The sequence below is a fragment of the Sus scrofa genome, unplaced genomic scaffold, assembly GCF_000003025.6.
Source record: "Sus scrofa isolate TJ Tabasco breed Duroc unplaced genomic scaffold, Sscrofa11.1 Contig2471, whole genome shotgun sequence".
Lineage (NCBI taxonomy): Eukaryota > Metazoa > Chordata > Mammalia > Artiodactyla > Suidae > Sus > Sus scrofa.
Window position 1 is genome coordinate 2,014,013 of NW_018085100.1, and position 14,776 is coordinate 2,028,788.

At 38.7% G+C, this 14,776-nt stretch overlaps 1 long non-coding RNA gene across 2 annotated transcripts in view; it reads right to left on the reverse strand.

The window, feature by feature from the left end:
- Window positions 1–1,810: 1,810 nt before the first annotated feature.
- LOC102164558 overlaps window positions 1,811–14,776 on the reverse strand; it is a 34,261-nt gene continuing 21,295 nt past the window's right edge. The window contains exons 5-7 of one of the 2 annotated variants that reach the window (XR_002341188.1): window positions 8,625–8,761; window positions 2,372–2,526; window positions 1,811–2,267 (exon numbers count right to left, since the gene is read on the reverse strand). This is a non-coding gene — a long non-coding RNA (uncharacterized LOC102164558). The remainder of the gene's footprint in view (window positions 2,268–2,371; window positions 2,527–8,624; window positions 8,762–14,776) is intronic. The other variant, XR_305829.3, reaches the window with a different exon arrangement.

Consider the following 14,776-nt stretch of genomic DNA (forward strand, 5'->3'; position numbering starts at 1 on the left):
TGAATGGATCAATCTCAGTGACAGCCAAGAAACGGCATCCCCTTTGGGGATTTTTCTAAATTCGTGCTCTTTTGTTCTTTCACTCTTCCTGTACGTAAAGGCTACTGAAACCCAGAATTTGATCCTTATTCATCTTATTTCATCCTCACCCCTTTCTTTGGGAAATTTATTCCGCACCTGACACTCAGTTTCCACTTGCAATATGCTAATTTGTTTCAAAGCAATCGATATTCTCTGTGTGGGCCTCTGTTTTCTTTGTCTCACATACTTAACTTCCATTTATACTTGCCTGCCCAGCACGCATCAGGAATAAAAACAAGCTTATATTCCCCCCGTAATAAACTAGACCTCTGGTCTCTGCCCATAAAAGGCACGGACACTTACCTATTCCTTAGGCTAGAAGCCTGGGAGGGATCCAAGGTAGCTCTTCTTTCTTGCTCATGTATAAATTTTTTAACTTAAAATAGAATGTATGCTCCCCTTTTGGCTACCTCTACCATTACTGAATCAGGTTGGTACTTTACCATTTTCTTCATGTAATAACGATTTTCCTATTGAGAGTTATCCATTTTTCACAATGCATCGTAAGTGAATTTTCAAATTACTATTCCAATGCGCTAATAGGTTTATTTAAAATTCTGTATGGTTCCCATAATCTGCAGGATGACAGTCCCAACTCCTCTTACTTTTCTCTATGTGTCAATCCTTCATGTTCTAGACGGCACATAGCACCTGCTTTCCCAAATTCTTCTCCCATGATGTCTATATCTTTGCTATAGGTTCTAACCTTTCGGAACGAATTGTTTTTCTGAAAATGAGATGCATGTTATTTTTTTCATGGTTAGCAATATATTCTAAGTAGCACCTCCTCTGTGATATTTTTCCTATGACCTCCAGAAAATGTCCCTAGGCTGTGACAATGTAGCATTCTTTGCAAAATTCTATCATATTGGATTGTTTTTGCATCTCCCTCATTAGACACTGGCTCTTTTGGAGCAAGGAACTGAGCTTTATTCTTGGAGCCTAGGAAACAAATACAATGCCTGGTTTGAGGACTTTGTTGTTGTTTTTCTTCTTGTAACTCGCTAGTGGGAACCCAATCTCTACCATTGGAATTACAAGCAACAGTGAAAGGCAATTTGGGGATAGAGATTATATATTCTCTTAATAAATCATTTTTGGATAGAGCTGACATATTTCAATCTGCTTTATATCAATTCTAAAACTGAGAATGATAGCAGTTATTAATCATTCTCATTGTACAAGTAAATTTTCCTCAAGGGTTTGAGTTCTCCGCTGCTGCGACATCATCACATCTTCACGTTGCCTCATGGAAAGGATGTCTTCCCAAACCTCCCCCAAACCAGAGTCAGCTGCGGTGGCCCCACTACATTTCTTTTGCATCCTCACATCCTTCCGTCAAAACCTTTAGAGAAAATTGTATCTCATACACATGAGAAAGATAGTGGATAATATTCTAAATGCACTAATAATTATTATATGCAATAATAATTATTGCACAATAATTCTACATGCAATGGAAATTTAACAGGTAGGTCAGTATGGCCACCAGAGATTGTGATTGAGAAACATGAAAGTTCTGTGTAACAGGTGTTTGTTTATGTGTAGGTAGATATATGGATCAACATACACACATGTATATAAACATACATGACCTTATACATGCTTTTACATATGTACATATACATGTGTATATACACACATAAACGTGTATACATATGCATGTATGGTATCTACTCATTGCACATGACTGAATTTAAATGTGCATGGTAGCAAACTTCTCTGTATCTGTAGCTCATTCCATATAACAAATCACACATCTTTATTTCTTATGGAAAAGAGGCAATAACAATTTTGTGACACTAGCAGTTGAAATCATATTTATTATTTTCAATGTATTAGAAGTCTTGTTTAGCCTATGATTTTCAATTTTATTCCCATAAACAGTTACTTAATTTGGAGTATGGCCATGTGTATATTCTAAGTAATGCTATAAAGATACCATATGTAAATCATGAGAGAGATTTATGAGAAAAAAATATACATTTCTTACAATTGTATTTATCAGAAAAGAAGTCTTTCATTTTTTTCCCCTTCTGATCGGGAAAGAGACTGCGATCCTACTTTATAGTCCTACTTCCATGTCCTCTTCTCTGCCACAGGTTCAGTAATGAGTTCTTGTTCACATGTATTTCCTAAAAGTATGAGCCACCAGACTAACTTCACTCCAAATATGGCTTCAGATCCTAAGGACGTTACAAGGGAGAAATCAGAGAAGAGGAAGCATGTGTTAAAGGAGTACCGTCGATACCAGGTAAATTACCAGTTGCAGGTACCGAGAAGGTCTTACGCGGAGAAACCATCTAGAGCCACCCGGCTGTGAAGTCCAAGTGAGCTGCGCTCTAGCTGACGTGATGACGTGTCTCCCCCGATCTCCGCCCTCAGTTACTCCGCCTCTTAACCTTGCCCTTGAGTGCGCTAAAAAGTCAGAAGCGCCAAGATAATCTGTGAATGAATAAGTAGTCTTTTTCTCCACAAGGATATGGATATCTGAACCATATGCACATCTAGCCACTGCAAGTATATGCGTATGGCAGTTCTAACAGAAACTGGCACCTACGGTCATAATCTCGTGAAAGTTACATCAACGTCATGGTGCCACTAGCAAAGACAAATTTCCCTTAGGTCCCAAACACTGTTCACATTGAGGTAATTTTATACATTTTATTCTTTAAAATAAAAATTATTATTAAACAGGATTTGGGGGATAGAGACCCTCTCCTCATACCAAAATGCATTATTAATTTCACATATTTACTTTAAAAAAGTGGCATTGCTTCCACATTATTTCTTGTCTGTGGACCTACAAATTTTCAACTTTGTTCAAGCCAAAAAATGTGTATAAAATCTTTGTTAACCAAATTGATCAGCTTCTTTTTTTTTTTTTTTCTATGCAGTTGAGTGTTACTATAACAAAGGCAAAATATAGGGAATGTATTTTTCTCCAATCGGTACCTCTATTCAATTCAAATATATTATAGAGCTGGGGATTGTCACAGAGTTTTTTCTATTCTGTGAGTCAAAACAGCACATCTAAGACTGCAAATGAACAGTTCAATTTCAGAAAAATTGTGAATGTCATTTAGACAGCAGGCTCTGTCCTAGTTATTCTGTTAGAATTCCTTCCCCTAAAGACAGTTTTTATTATATTCTCTATATTACAAAACAAATTGCTAGCATCCTGTAGACAGAAAGTCAGAAGTTGGCTTTAAACCTGATGTTAAATTGATTCACCATCTTTAGCAAAAATACATAAGAAAGTGAAAATTCTTATTATCTCCTGCATATTGTTTTATATTTCACACACACACATGCACACACACATACACAGAAATCTTAAAGGATACCAGTGAATGACTATTCAATCCTGAAATGTTGAAATTTTAGCCTCATCATTTAATTTTAATGCTAGTTTATTACTTGAATTTACAACAAAAACTTTCAGTCCTTTGGCTCCAGCAACTCTATTTTTGATTTTTATTCTTTCCTGATATTAAAGATTTATACTTCTAAAAATTAAATAAATATCACATTTCAATGAAAAGCCTGTTTTCAATGAAAATCTAGTTTCTAGTCTTCTGATTAACCCCCCTAAAAGTCTAGAAGTTGCTTTTGTAAATGGTCTTTGTTCTAAAATACCTATTACTTCTTGCTAGTGTTCTTCCTTATTCTGTGTGTTCTTCTTACACTTTTTCAGATTATTTTTCCTGCAATTATTTCAAACCCTGATTATTTTGATTCAGTTTAATTCAAGTGACATTGATTGAACTTCTGCCAAAAAAAAATCTTAGTTTCCAAAGATGTAAATATGAAACACGCACAGGCCCTCTTTTAGCATTCAGAAGGAATTGAGAAAGTTAACATTTGTTGTACATGTAATAAGTGCCAGATTACCTCTGATACACATTACAGGCTCAACTGCTCATTTGCAAGCAACTACTCTGCAGAGAAGCTATTAGTATAGATTCCTTATTCATATGAAGAAACATGCGATACAGGTCTTAAACAACCAGGCCAAGATTTGAATGTAACAGTATAAAATGTCACACATGCTATGCCTAAATATACCATGCTGCTAAAAAAAAATAACAAATAAAAATTTAAACATACAGTAAATTGATGTCTTTTTTCTCTCTTGGCTCTCTTGATGACTAAAGTTCTAGGCTGTCTTTTGAAATTAACGCTCTTCTTGTACCAGCTGTTTTTGTTATTTTATGTTCATTTCCGTGTGAATTTTTAGAATCAATTTGTAAATATTTACTAAAAATCCTCCTGAGGATTTGATTGGGTTTGTGGCACATATATAGTTAAATTTGGGGAGAATTTATATTAAAATAAGGCTGGACGCATAAATCTGGTATATCCCTCTATGCATTTAAATGTCTTCAATTGTTTCTGCTTCTGTCATTCTCATTTATACTGCTTAATTTCAGGAAAGCATAAGAATGATGGAAAAACTATACACACTGTTTGGGGCTTGAAAAAAAATTGTTTAATCTTAACAAAATCACTCATTACCAGTTTGATTTGGGCAAATAATTTAACCTGAGACTTAGATTTCCTTGTCTAGAAAATGGAGATAATAAAAGCCTTGCTTATAAGATTATGTCTTGAAAAAAAGCATTTATGAAAACTATTGGGAACCCTTCAAATGTCAGTTCTCCTCTTCACTTTAAAATAAATGAAATTTTGTAAAAAAAAAAAAATGTGTGGATAAGCAACATGAACTTCATCGGGCGTTTTCTCCTCTGCAGTCTTTGTGCGGTTGGCGCGAAAAGTGTTTTCACATAGTCTGAGATTCAGTTTTATAAATGAAAGCAGTATTTTATAGTGCCCATCATGATCATCTCTAAAACCAATCAGATTAAAAATTTCATTTTCTGTCTAACATTTACCATTATGCCAGTGACAAGATCGGATTCACAATGTTCCATCACTTTGCTCAGAACTAAAATGTGAGACTTAAAACCATGTGCGTGTCTTATGTGAATCTTCTTGGCAAGACAGTAACATCAATGTGAGGTTGAAGGCTAATGAAAGAGTATAAATCACTGAATCACCACCTTTCATTGAATTTTCCTACATGATTCTATGGTAAATGACAGAGATGTATCACAAAATGATCTCTAACTTCAAGTATTTTTTTTTATTTTGCAACTAACATTATCTTCTAAAATCTGGCTTATTTTTGCCATCTTTGAAAAGCATAAAAACAGAAAAAAAGAACAATGGGTTATTTTTTTAAAAGATAAAACACATACTGAAATTTACAAAGTCTGCTCTTATTTTTTTAATTCATTTTCTTTGTATGGCCGCACCCACAGCATATGGAAGTTTCCAGGCTAGAGGTTGAATCAGTGCTATAGCTGCCAGCCTAGGTCACAGCCACAGCAATGTGGGATCTGACCTACACGGCAGCTCATGGAAACACCAGAGCCTTAACCCACTGAGCAAGGCCAGGGGTGGAACCCATGTCCTCATGGGTACTAGCTGGATTTGTTTCCTCTGTGCCACAATGGGAATTCCTACAAAGTCCATTTTTAGTACAAAGTGTCTTAGCATGATATGATCACTGGGAATTCTCCCCCCCCCCCTTTTTGGCAGCACCCATGGCACGTGGAAGTTCCCAGGCCAGGAATAGAACGTGGGCCACGGCAGTGACAATGACAGATCCTTGACCTACTTAGGCACTGGGGAACACTGTGAATTTCCTTCTTATATTTAGGAATCAACATTATTTCAAATAAGGTTTGGTAAAGTTTTGTTTTGTTTTAAAATCAAATATCAGTCATTTTACTCAGTAATCTTAATTTAGAAGTTAAAAATTATCCAGATTTCAATTGTGCAGAAACTTGAAAGTAACTCTTTTGTGTTATATTCCACTGTTATAAAAAGGAACAAAAGGAGTTCCCACTGAAGCGCAGTGGGTTGAGGATCCAACTGCAGTAGCTCAGGTCACTGCAGAGGCTCAAGTTTGATCCCCAGCCTGGCATGGTGTTTTAAGTATCCAGTGTTGCCCTGGCTGTGGCCCTGGTTGCAGCTGTGACTTGGATTCCATCCCTGACCCTGGAACTTCTATATGCTCCAGGCGTGGCAAAACAAAAAAAAGGAGGGGGAGCAAAGGTTTCTCTACAAAAAGTATCAAAGTGAAGACCCTGACCATGCACTGATGTCGACAGAAAAGCAACTTGCTTCCACGCCAGCTCGAACGTCCACCTAGGATGTCAGGGAACCGCAGTCATCTTCTTAATCTCAACAGTGTTATGCAAACTGGGTACCAGACTTCCACCTTCAAGCTCTAGGGTGTAACTCATCCATACTTCTTAGAGCTCTGGTTCTTAGGTGGTCCATGACAACACTGAGCCTCTCCCAGTCTTGGGTTTGGCATGGGGGAATTAGCATCCTTTCCCCTCTCCTTCGGCCAGGAAAGAAAAATGCACAGTATTCCTGACCACGTTACAGCTGTCGGCAGAGAAATCCAGACATGGGTCAAGCTCTTTCATGGCCTCCACTTTTCTCCTCTCCAGAGGCTGGAAGGAAGGAATGGGTTGGGGAGTCCAGAAGATACTTTTGGGCACTTTTTAGAGAGAGTCCTGCCAGGACTGATTTCAGAGAGGCAGCAGTGGTCCTAGTCCTCTGCTCAGGAATTGAACCTGGCCAGCCTGGACGAAAACCAGGAATCTGAGCCACTTCATCAGCTAGAGGCTAGAAGTATAATTGCCCTTATTCTTGCCACCACCCCCCCACCCCCGGTGAAAGCAAGAATGTTTAAAGGAGGCAAAGACTGTAAAATAAGGTATAAATTTCATTGTTAGAAACACAGTACAACATGTGGAAGAGCCCAGAAATACAGAGGATTCGTCTATTTAGCCAAGGCAGAAGCAAAGCAGCAATGCACCCCCAAAGGAGAAGTGTGGGTGCAGGCGTCCCTCTGAATGAGAAGCCCACCAGAGAGGTGATTTAAATCACTTATACAGCAGAGTTCTTCCGTTTGTCTTCCTTCGGCCAATTAACTTGTTTTATCTCATCTTTCACAACTTACCAGATCCAGGGCTCACACCTGATCTGCGTGCACTTCTTTTGACGAAGGTGGATTCCAAGCTAGAACATGGAGGGAAGGTTGTCTAGACCTCTTCTGGCCTGGCACCTCCTCCCTTTCTGACCCAGAGGGTCCCCCTGCCCCTGAGGACAGGGAGGGCGTGACCTTCTTGTTCTTCCCTGGCTGGGCTCAGCCCCTCTTCTGATCCTGTCATCACCACTGTTCACCGAGTTCGCAGAAGACAAGCACCAAATATTGGCCTCGTGCCTGTTGTTATTTCTACCTTGCAGACTAGATAGGTGACTGGTTGTAAATGTTTGTCCTGGAGCCAATCTATTTCCTGCCTCAGGATGGGTCCAACATCTGTCTGTAGGTCTGTCTTCTTCTTTCTTTCCTTCTTTTTTTTTTTTTTTTTTTAGGGCTGCACCTGTGGCAAATGGAAGTTCCCAGGCTAGGGAGTGAATCAGAGCCATAGGTGCTGGCCTACAGTGCAGCCATAGCGACACTGGATCTGAGCCACGTCTGTGACCCATACCACAGCTCACAGCAATGCCGGATCCTTAGCCCACTAAGTAAAGCCGGTGATCGAACCCACATCCTCACAGATACTAGTAGGGTTCTTAACCCAGTGAGCCATGACAGGAAACTCCCCCAATGTCTCTCTTTGAATGTGTGGGTCTTTCATACCTATTGTCATCAACATGGGGGCATCAGTTAAAACTCAAAGATAATGGAAAAATCAACTGAACATCCTTCTAAAAAAAATACCATTAAATCCCCACAACCCACCTATGCAAGCATTATTTTGTTTTACAGGACAGTACTCTAAGGAGGTTTAAGTAATTGGTCTAATAGCACACAGCTAGAAGGAGGAATTGAAGGAATTCCAGTGCATATCTCTTCAGCCCACTACAATTCTACTGGGTGGACTCTTAGTAAGGCCCTGAGATTTTTGGCATGTGTTTGTCAAACATATGTCAAATCCTCCTCAAGTTTAAGGCGGCAAATCTAATTTCTGGTTTCATTCACTAAAGGAGATGGGGCTACTAGTACACTGCTGGTTTCTTTTTTCTTTCTTTTTTTTTTTTTTTTTTTTTTTTTTTTTGTCTTTTTGCCATTTCTTGGGCCACTCCCGTGGCATATGGAGGTTCCCAAGCCAGGGGTCTAACTGGAGCCGTAGCCATCGGCCTACACCAGAGCCACAGCAATGTGGGATCCGAGCCTCGTCTGCAATCTACACCACAGCTCATGGCGACGCCGGATCGTTAACCCACTGAGCAAGGCCAGGGATGGAACCTGCAACCTCATGGTTCCTAGTCGGATTCATTAACCACTGCGCCACATCGGGAACTCCTGCTAGGTTTCTGGATTGGTCCAGGCAGAGAACAGCCAAGTCCGCATGAAAGACTCCAGGTCTTGCATTAATTAAACGCAAGTAAGGCAGTGTGAGGCAAATGGCCCATAATGCAATGCCTTCTGGGAAAAAAAGGAAGAAATGCATTACCTCAGAGAATTTTAAGCAGGTAGACTGCCGTTTCGTGGGTCCTTTTAGGAACACGAGTACTTTACAGATTCCCCGGTCATTCCCGAGAGCATCCTCATCACGGTCAGGGCCAGGGGCTGGGCTCATAGATGCAGATTCTAGACAGAGCAGGGAAAGGGTCTGTGAGCCCTCTATTTACCGTAGCAAAGCCTTGCTACGGGAGTGACACATTTCTACCAATTTCACGGACGAGGACTTCGTCATTTAATCACACCCAACCCCAAAGGAGGTTGACAATCAGGGACAGCTGGGCAGCCAAGCACCTGACTGCATTCCCGGCATCACCTAACATGAGAGCAAATAACTGCGGGAGCTGGTGAAATCTGGCACTGGTCTACAACAAGACACGGGGCAGACGGGGAAAAAGACAATGGGATTCAAAGAAGGGACGCAACACAGAAAGGCAATGGGGGTCCACGAAACAGGATTAGGACCATCACGTGAGAACCACCATTGGCCATATGTTTACCACACACACGTGACCGCTTGAGAGCAAGGATCAATAAGGTTGGGTAGGTAAGATGTGCAGAGGTTTTCAAGGAGAGCAAGAAGAGGTGTAATGGAAACTGGTTTAGTAAGAACAAACAAACAAAGAAAAAAACACAATCAAAAACAAAACTTGAACAAAGAACCCAGGCACTTGAATTCCAGTAATGAACGGGCCACTGATTTTTAAGAGTAACATAAAGCCAGTCAGTCAGTTTTGGAGGAGTTCCCATTGTGGCTCAGCGGTTAAGGAACCAGACTTGTAACCAGGAGGTTGCGGTTTCAATCCCTGGCCTCACTCATTGGGTTAAGAATCTGGCATCACCGTGAGCTGCAGTGGAGGTCACAGATGGATATTCCATGGCTCGGATATTCCATGGCTGTGGCTGTGGCATAGGCTGGCAGCCGCAGCTCTGATTAGACCCCTAGCCTGGGAACTTCCATGTGCCACGGATGCAGCCCTGAAAAGACAAAAGACACACACACACACGAGTCAGTTTTCCTGCACCTCAATTATTTCATCTATAAAATGAGGGTCTCACAATGTTATGAAGATGTTTTACAACTGTAATATTCTCTGATGTGTAAGAAGAATCTGTAAACAGAAGGCAATTGCAAGGACATCCTAGAGGCACTATTTTAGGAAGTTCAGCAGTGTGAGAAGGCATTTCTGGAGGCAGAGGAAAGTGACCCTGTGGAATCCCGTTTGCCTAAAAGATGAAACACCCTAGGCTGATGCAAGCAAGGGGGATTTTCGAGGAAGGTCAAACTTCTAGATCTGCATTCTGCAGTTTGGTAGCCACCATCTTTCTTTATTATTAAGATTTTTATTTTTTCTATCATAGTTGATTTGCAGTCAGATTCTTATCCCATCTTTTTTCCAGACTTACTCCTAAACATGTCATAGATTTGATGCTACTTTACAGAGACATGGTAAATGAATGGTTAAAAAAAAAAAAAGCAAGTGAATGGATACATGGTAAAAAAAAAAAAAAATAGATTGTATATCACCCTACTCATAGGATAAAGCATACATAGTCAGCTTAGACTTCTCAAAGGTCTCTTCTGCTTTGTTAGTATTTCTAAAAACACTGAAACTCTTTCTTGTATTAATTGCCAAGATGCCTTCTCATAATTTGCCAGCCACTGAGAGTTAAGATTGAGGTGAAAATGGCTCTAAATACATCAACCCCTTGTCTAACGCTTCTAAAAAATTTTCACATCATGGCTGTTATAGACTAAATATTTGTGTCACCTCCAATTCATAGTTGATGTTGAAACCTAGTCCCCCAATGTGATGGCATTTAGAAGTGAGATCTTTAGAAGTTAAGTGGATCATGACAGTGGAGTCCTCATGCAAGGTATTAAAGACCTGGTAAAGGAGACCCCAGAGAGATTCCTTACTTTTCTGACAGTGAGAAGATGGCTATCTGTGGACGAGGAAGCTGGTCCTTGCTAGACACATACTCAGGTGGCACCTTCGTCTTGAACTCTTAGCTGCATGATCATAGCAGCCCAAACAGACTAAAACAATTGCAAAATAAAATGTAATCGAGTTGGTACAGCATGCAAGAATAAACAGGAGGAGAGTTGGGTACATTTATGGGATTAGAGAAAATAAATTCATTTCAGTTCCATCTTATAATAAAATAGATTAAACTGTTGGAGCAATTCCACCTACCAGATCTTAGGCCACTAGATTTTCCTTTTAGCCTATTTCAAGTTCCTTTCATAAGAGGGATTATAATCAATATGCTTATAAGCTTTAGCATTCGCATTCTTCCAATACACTGTAAATATTGGAATTCAGAATTATAAACAATAAATATGTCTCCTGCAAAGTTATCAACAATTAAAACATGACCATGTAAAAGTTATTCCTATTAAACAAAAAAGGAAAACACATTCTATAAGGAAGTATTTGGATATCTGTAAATTAAAAGCACTAAAATATATTTTTAATACTTTTATTAATTATATGGTTAATTAGAACTTTAGGAAAAATTACCTTGAAAAACTGCATTTCCTAAAAGTGTTGATGTTAGAAACAAATTACTCCGGGAGGAAATTGTGGGACATGTTGTGTAGGACGTAGAGTCCCAAGGGCATTCTAATTATCAACAAGTACCATTTTTGTCAGGCTCGTGTTCCCTTTCACTGCAGTTGAGACATTTGACGAGTAGTCTCCATGCTACAACACACAAACTCCCCTGACACAAAAGGCTTTCAACAGTCTTAATCCAGCTGGTTGGATTTCAAAAATTTCAATATATCAGAAAATCCAGGGGGCTGCTTTTCTCCATACATTCTTAGCAAACAAGAACCATATTCCCACAAAGTTGAAAAGGATTAGTGATGATGCCATCTGGCTTGATTTTCTTCTTTTTGTTTGAACACCATTCTTGTTCTCAAGTGAAAAAAGTTTGGGGATTCTTAACTCAGTATCAAAGCGGGACCATATCATAACAGAAACAAATCAATTCTCATTTGTTTTGACCTTATGCACATGACAATAGTCTAGAAAATGTGTAATTTAGTTACATGAGAAGTTAAAGCCTATCCTTGTCCTCTGATACAATTTAGGATGTAACAGAACATTGAGTAACATTGATACAATAAGGGCCAGAGAAAATATTTGAAAAAAATAATAGCCAAGAACTTCCTGAATATGGGAAAGGAATCACTCACTCAAATCCAGGAGACACAATGAATACCAAATAGAATAAACCCAAGTAAAAACACCCAGAGACACATATTATCCAGCATCTTTGAGTCAACACATTGCTACCTGTACCCTGGTCCTGGTTAGTGCCACCTTTTGCTCGAACTAACAAAGTAGCCTGATCATCAGTCTTCCCACAAATTTCCTCAAAGAATAGTCCATCCACAAGCTTCATTTGAAAATCCAACTGCCGTCAGGTCCCTCCTCTCCTTGAAAGCTACAATACCTTCCCTTGGCTCTTCCATCAAGATCCTTTAATTCCTTCCCTACAATCTCTATAACAACAGCTTACAAGTCATCTTTTTGTTGTTAGAACAACCACAATTATTTCCAACATGAATCTTCACATAGCAATGTCCCTCTGCATGGACAAGGCTCTGCTCTCAGTCACCCAACATCACTTTCTACTCTTTCCTTAAAACCTCATCTTTTTTTCTTTTTTTTTTTTTTTAAGGCTGAGCTTGAGGCATATGGAGGTTCCCAGACTAGGGGTCCAATCGGAGCTACAGTCTTTGGCCTACACCACAGCCACAGCAACACAGGGTCCAAGCTGCGTCTGTGACCTACACCACAGCTCACAGCAATGCCAGATCCTTAACCCACCGAGTGAGGCCAGGGATTGAACCCACAACCTCATGGTTCCTAGTCATATTCGTTTCCACTGTGCCATGACAGGAAGTCCAAAACCTCATCTTCAAAGCCCCGTCATCCAGGAGGTCTTTCCTAACCTCTAAGACTCAGCAGTTTCCCCATTTTTTGATCTCACAGGAACTTACAGTTCTCTTTTGCAGCAACAGTGAACAAATAACAAATTGTGTGCTTCATCAGTTGCTATCTGACATCCTTGCTAGAATATAATTTTGATGACTAAGTTCTAGGTTTGTTTTTTTTTTTATCATGGAACCACTATCACCTTGCATAATAGAAACCCAAAACATATTTCTTAAAAATACAAATTACTGTATAAATCCAACAATCCAACACAGGGCCACATCAATGACTGAAAATAAAGCACTATAATTATAACGAAACCAAAGGCCACTGTCATAGGTTAGGCGGCCCAAGAACTATAAAATCCTTAATACTCAAGGTAGGCTGACATCTAATGATACTATTATTATTATTCTAACATTACTAAATACAACTTAAACTTTCATTCAGTTTAAAGCAAACAGAATACACTGAAGTTGTGCACCCTTTGTATTTATATGTATACTGCCCACCACTTAATTTTTCTAAACATTTTTTCATAGCTGACTGAAAAACAAAAGCCTACTGCATTATGAAGATTTCAAGTTAAAATCATAGAATTGACGGTCAATTCCAGGCTAATAGTACAGTCTATGGAACTAAAATGTCTTTTTTTGGAAACACAAAGCCAGAATGAAGTTTAAAATATGGCATAAATATTATCTAAAATGAGTTATGAACAAATAAAGAGCTTTGTATTATAAGTATTATTTAAAATATTATAAATGCAATTTAAATGGAAAATAACATATTGACCTCTATAAAAATTTATTATACAGTTTTAAAAGGAAGATATAAACTACAAAACTAGAAAACAGTTTTTTCATTTAAACTCTCACCTAACATAAACAATGTTCCAGGCATTATTTGGTGCCCTGGGAGATTAAAAAAAGTTGATACTTTCCCAACTTCACCACACCTTCTATTAGTGAGAGATCCCGGCATTAATCCAATCATCACACAATTAATGGAAAACTTCATTGTTATGAATACACTGAGGCCGAAGGTGTATGAGAGTGTGAGGAATGGCACAAAGACACTTGGTTTTGGTGGATTCTGGAAGGGCTTACAATATTTGAGGATGAATATTAAGACCTGCCTCCGTCGAGAACATACAATGGAGAAAGGACAGCTTGTTGGATAAGTGGTGCTGGGAAAACTGGACGGCCACATGGAAAAGAATGAAATGAGAACACTCCCTAACACCATCCACAAAAATCAACTCCAAATGGATGAAAGACCTAGACAGAAGACCAGGCACCATAAAACTCTTAGAGGAAAACATCGGCCAAACACTCTCCGACATAAGCAACAGCAACATCTTCTCAGATCCATCTCTCAGAGTCATGACAGTAAAAACAAAAATAAACGAATGGGACCTAATCAAACTGAAACCCTAAACGAAACGGAAAGACAACCCACAGAATGGGAGAAAATCTTTGCAAATGAATCCACTGACAAGGGATTAATCTCCAAAATTTATAAGCACCTTCTGCAGCTCCATACCAAAAAAACAAACAACCCCAGCCAAAAATGGGCAGAAGATCTAGATAAAAAATATTTTTTAAGGCATAATAACTTAAATCTGCAGTCTTCGTAGAGAACAATAGCTCTGACGAGGGGGGGAAAAGGATTTTAGCCTTAGTTACATTTTCTTTCTTTTTTGGCTTGTTTTCATGTTCCTCTCTTTGCTACTTTTTAGAAACAATCTAGTAATCAATCAGTTGTGTAGCTTAAAGTCAATCTTATTAACTTGATAGGCCCCCAAATGCATTCATGGATAAATATTTTTAAATATCTACTTTACTGAAAAGAATATTACTAAGTTAGGCTTAGAGTAATACATTTTGCTATGTATTAAATATTGGCTACTTAATGATTTAATAAAATTTTATGGCTCACATGAAGCAATAAAGTTTCAATTCATTAATATCTAATTAGTAATTATTATGGTAATATTTTATATGTTCCTAGAAATATAAAATCCCCAAGTGTATGATTGGCTCTGCTCACAAACCACGCTTACTTTAAAAATTCCAGATTTGCTTACAGGGTTATGCAACTTCCAATTTTATAAAATTCTAATTCTCCAATGAACGCTTGCTCCAGAAAAACAGTACAATATAGACTCTGCAACCCAAAACACCTAAAAATT